The sequence below is a fragment of the Juglans regia genome, unplaced genomic scaffold (genome assembly GCF_001411555.2).
Source record: "Juglans regia cultivar Chandler unplaced genomic scaffold, Walnut 2.0 Scaffold_120, whole genome shotgun sequence".
Taxonomy (NCBI): domain Eukaryota; kingdom Viridiplantae; phylum Streptophyta; class Magnoliopsida; order Fagales; family Juglandaceae; genus Juglans; species Juglans regia.
In genome coordinates this window covers 39,999-45,193 of record NW_023342402.1, presented here as the reverse complement: position 1 = coordinate 45,193, position 5,195 = coordinate 39,999, and positions in this window count along the sequence as shown.

Genomic DNA, 5,195 nt, shown 5'->3' with positions numbered 1-5,195 from the left:
GATCGACACGAGAGAGGGAGATGAAGGTGGAGGTGGCTCACGGCTGGGTCCCGTTCGGCAGCAGCTGCGTGCTGCGCGCAGGAAGAAGAAGAAGAAGAAATGAAGAAGGAGAAGAAGAAATGAAGGGGGCGGCGCAGAAGAGAAGAGATGAAGCTAGGGCTTCATCTTGACCCAAACGGCGCCGTTTGGTTTAGTGAGGGCTGGGTTCACGCGGGCTGGGCCGGGCCACGGGCTGGGCTTCAACTAACAACACACACACACACGGCCCAACGAATTAAAACACAAATAATAAGCCCAAAAATAAACACAAGCCCAAAAATAAATAAAAAACCACTACAAAAATAACCTCAATAATAAAAATAACACATATAAAAATAATAATAATAAAAACCCAACATATCAAAATAAATAATAACACACCCAAATAATAAAATACCAAGAGTATAAACAACATAATAACACAAATAAAATAACACTATAACTAATAAAAATGGAGATCTCACATCTAGCCTCCATTGAAAGCTCCAACACAGAAGAATAGATAACATTATTCCCTCTAGCACCCGACTTCACTAGCACATCAGCAACTGCATTCCACTCTCGATAGATGTGTCTACAAGTGAAGCGAACCTAACTAACTTCATGGAGGTTTAGAAGACCCACACCCCCTTCCAAAACTGGTTTATACATCACATCCCACGAACACCATTTCCTCTTTAGCTTTCCTTCCTGAACACTCCAAAAGAAAGTACTCATGAGTCTCTTAATCTTATCCAGCACCGTATTTGGCGTAGGCAAAATAGATAAAGATTGAATCAGGATACCTTACAACACATGTTTGAGCAATAGGAGCCAAGCACCATTTGAAAGCAATTTTGCTTTCCAACCCTATAATCTACTTCGGATTTTATTAACTAAATCATCAAAGTGGTGCGTCAACAATCGCCCATAAATAATAGGAAGCCCCAGGTAAGTGAAAAGTAATTTACCTTCAATAAAGCCTGTTAGGTGCAGTAGCACATGATGCCTTGCCAACATAATTTTATTGGAGAAAATCACCAAAGATTTAGCCTTGTTCACAATCTGACCCAACCAGGCTTCATTATCCTGCAAAATCTTCATAATTGCTCTCATTGACGTTTTTCACTATTAGAAAATATAACAATATCATCCGCATATAGTAAGTGAGATATCACAGGGAAATTCCTTGGATAAAAGAAAGGTTGAATTTTCTCCATTGCAACATGAGATTTTATCAGCCGTGAAAGAATCTCTTCCATAATAATAAATAAGTATTGAGAGATAAGATCACCTTGTCGTAGCCCACGACCACCCTTGAAGAATCCCTTCGGAATGCCATTGAGAACACTAAAGAACCATGGAGTAGAGATACACTGACTTATTAAATCACAGACTGAAATAGAAAACCCAAAGGAAGCCAGTACATGAAGAAGGAAGTCTCAATCAATACTATCATACACTTTTACCATATCAATTTCAAGCACAACATTCCCCCACGAGTTGATTTATTAAGCCCATGAATCAACCATTGAGTCAAGCTAATATTCTCATAAATGCTAGGCCCTGGAATAAAGGCACATTGTCCAAGATAAATAATACGAGCAAGCAAGGGTTAGATATGATTTACAAGGATTTTTTAACATACGTTATAAATAACTAAGCAAAATCTAATTGGCCGGAATTTGTCAAAGCTCCCCAGATTCTCAACTTTTGGAATAAGCACCAAATCGTAAGCAGTGTAAAACTGAGGTAGAACACCCTCTCTAAAAAACTTAGCCACAACATCCGTCATGTCATTGCTGACAAAGTGCAAGCAGCTTCAAAAGAACCCCGAGTTGAAACCATCCGGCCCCGGACAGCTATCCACAGGGATAGAACAAAGCGCTTCATAGACCTCTTGTTGCAAAGGAATACGACACAATCCATGATTTTCCTCATTGGTAATAACAAGATCAACCAAACCAACCAAGGCTGGAAGAGTTGTACCCAAACGAGCTTCCAAGAAATTGGCAAAAAAATCGACTACACCCGCATGGATCTGCTCGGGAGAGGTAAGCAGAGTTCCATCTCCAAGCCTCATCTTCTTAATTAAAAACCTATTCTTCCTACTCGCAGTGCGGAAAAACCCAAAATGCGTCTCACCTTTTTGCAACCACGTCTCCTTCACTCGTTGGGCTAGGCGTGTCTCTTCCCGATCCATCCAAACCGCTAACTTCAATTGTGAAGCCAATAAATCCAACTCCACGTCTGGCGAAAAACATTCTTGCAGACTATTTTCTAACCCCTGGACTCATGCTTCCAGTTCAGCAATATGAACTTGTGTCTTCCCGAACACCTGCTTGTTCCAGACCTTCAGAGCAACTTTTAAATGTTTTAGCTTGCTAGCCAATATGAGAAGACCCGAGCCATTCGCCTCCTCCATCCATACCCAAGAAACAAGACCCATAAAGCCTTCATGCGAAATTGCACATTTGTTGAGATTTAAAGGAAGGGAAACCGTAAGGCTCTGAACTCCTCTCCAAGTTAATAACCATCGGAGCATGGTCTGACGTAGTACGTGACAGGTACTAGAAGCTTGCATCAGAGATAACATCCATGCCAACCACATTTAACAGAATACGATCAAGCTGAGCCCAACTACGAGAAAGATTCTGATGCCCGTTACACCAGGAAAATAAATTCCCATTATATCTTAACTCAGAGATAGTGGAAGTCTTTCGCCTATGATTCGGTGCTTCTCTAATTTGCTATCTTCTTATGTTTTTGCTTCCCCTAACTAAAGATCGTGGAAAAGTGATAGTGGAAGTCTCCAGTAGCCAGTCCAGACCAGGGAAATGCAGCACACATCACTTCACCACGACTTCTAGTCACAATATTACAGTCTATTTTTGCTCTGTATCAAAACTACTTCTAGCAGCTTCCTCTTGTGGGCAATGGGTGGTGGTCATATCATTGGCTCCAAATCCCTCTTTTTTTTTTATTTATGTCTTGTATTATATTTACTGGTTTGAAATGTATGTTGAGGCCTCCTCTCATGTTGATTATTGTACCATATAACTCTCAAATATACCCATAATTTGCTTAGAAAAAAATATACCGGTAATGTTTAGATACAAATCCATGATATACACAATGGGATAATCATACATATAAATATATATATATATATACACACCTCTAATATATTAAATAAATATATATATACACCTCTAATTTATTAATATATTAATCGACCTTAAATATTATCTGTGAGCAAATAGTTCACGGATGCTTTGCCAAGCCAAAAAAATCAAACATTTGAGTTAGATAAATACTTTGTATTATGAAAATGGGTCTCGAATTTGTGTCCCGAATGATTTTTTTTACTTAGTGATTGAGGAAATGTTTTTTAATGATATTGTAAAATTTTTATTTTTTTTTTAAATATTTATGATGATTAAAAAAATACATAAAAATAAAAAATAAAAAAGTGAAATTCACCGTTCAGGATCCTTATCCGGGACCCATTTTCAGTGAACGTAACAATGCTTTTTGAATTATGGAAAATGCTAGATGCCCCGCTGGGGGCTCCCACTGGGCTCTAGTGTTTTTTTATGTGTTTTTTTAGTTTTTTTTATATAGATATTTTTAATAATTTTAAATATTTTAAAAAAATAAAATAAAAAATACAATATTATTAAAAAATACTTCTCAAATCACGAAGTAGAATAAAAATTATTTTTACTTTCTGATTAAGGAAGTGTTTTTTAATGATATTTTAAATTTATTTTATTTTTTAAAAATATTTAAAAGTGTAAAAGAAATTTATATAAAAAATAAATTAAAAAAAGAGTAATTCTACATATAACTGTGAAGTGCGTAAATATCACATAATCGCTTTGAAAAAAAATGAGATCTATTATTAAAAAAATAATTTTTTTATTTGGATCCCATATTTTTTTCATTTTTTTCAAAATAATTATATACTAATTAAATAAATCATAATTATAAATATATTTTCTCTTAAAAACATACACATATAAAAATATATGTTAAGCCAAACGGAACCGTAGCATGATCCTTGAATTATTGGATGCTTCGCCATTAATAAACATCATCCCTGTGCATGGGCAAACATTTCTTGGAAGCTTCGCCATGCCAAAAAGTCAAAAGAAAGACTATCAAACATGATTTGTGCTGACCAAACAAAGGTCTTGTTTGGTTATATAATTTAAGGCTTCGTTTGGTTAGTTAATTATTCTCAATTCATCTCAATTCATTATTACAATTTTTTCAAATTTTAACACAAAATATAATAAACAATTTAACTTTTTCAAATCCCAAAATAATGATAATATTAAAAAATAATATTCTAATAATATTTTATCATCTCAATTCAAGTCAACTCAACTTACTTTAACATCCAAACACAACCTAAATAAAATAAGATGAAATATTTTATTAAAAATTAAATAAAATATAATTTTTTAATATTATATTTATTTTAAAATTTTAAAAAATTGAATTATTTATTATATTTATATGAAAGTTTTAAAAAGTTATTATGATTAGATGAGATGATATGAAATAAAATAAAATGATTGTGTATCCAAACCGAACCTTAGGACTAGTTTAGTCTATTATTATTTATTATTTTATTATTATTTATATTTATTTTTTACTATTCTTTATTATTATTCGTAATTATTTAATATTTTTTTATTACTATTCACATAAGATTTAAAATTACTTCACTAACCCAAATATAATCTTAGTCCATACGGAGGCGTGTAATCTGGGTTGAAAGAATGTGATCGTGCATTTCAGGCATGACCAATGGAACAAAAAGTATTTGAGTGAAATTCATGTTTAATTTTTATGTAGTTATATTTCAAGACTGAGTTATATTGTTATTACGTTATAAATGAGACTGTTATAACTTATGGCTACATCATACATGTTATTTACTTTTTAAACTATTTATATAGTTATATTTATGTAGTTATATCCCGAGCAAAGACGTGGGATAAGCACTCTTTATTCTATAATTTCTATTAGTACTTATCCATCCTCTCTCAAACGTTTATAATTTATTATCCAATTGAAATTAATCGAATTATAGAAATTCGTATCATTATTCTTTTCTATAAAATTTTAAATTTGTATAATTTTCAACTCATGAGTCATGAGCACTT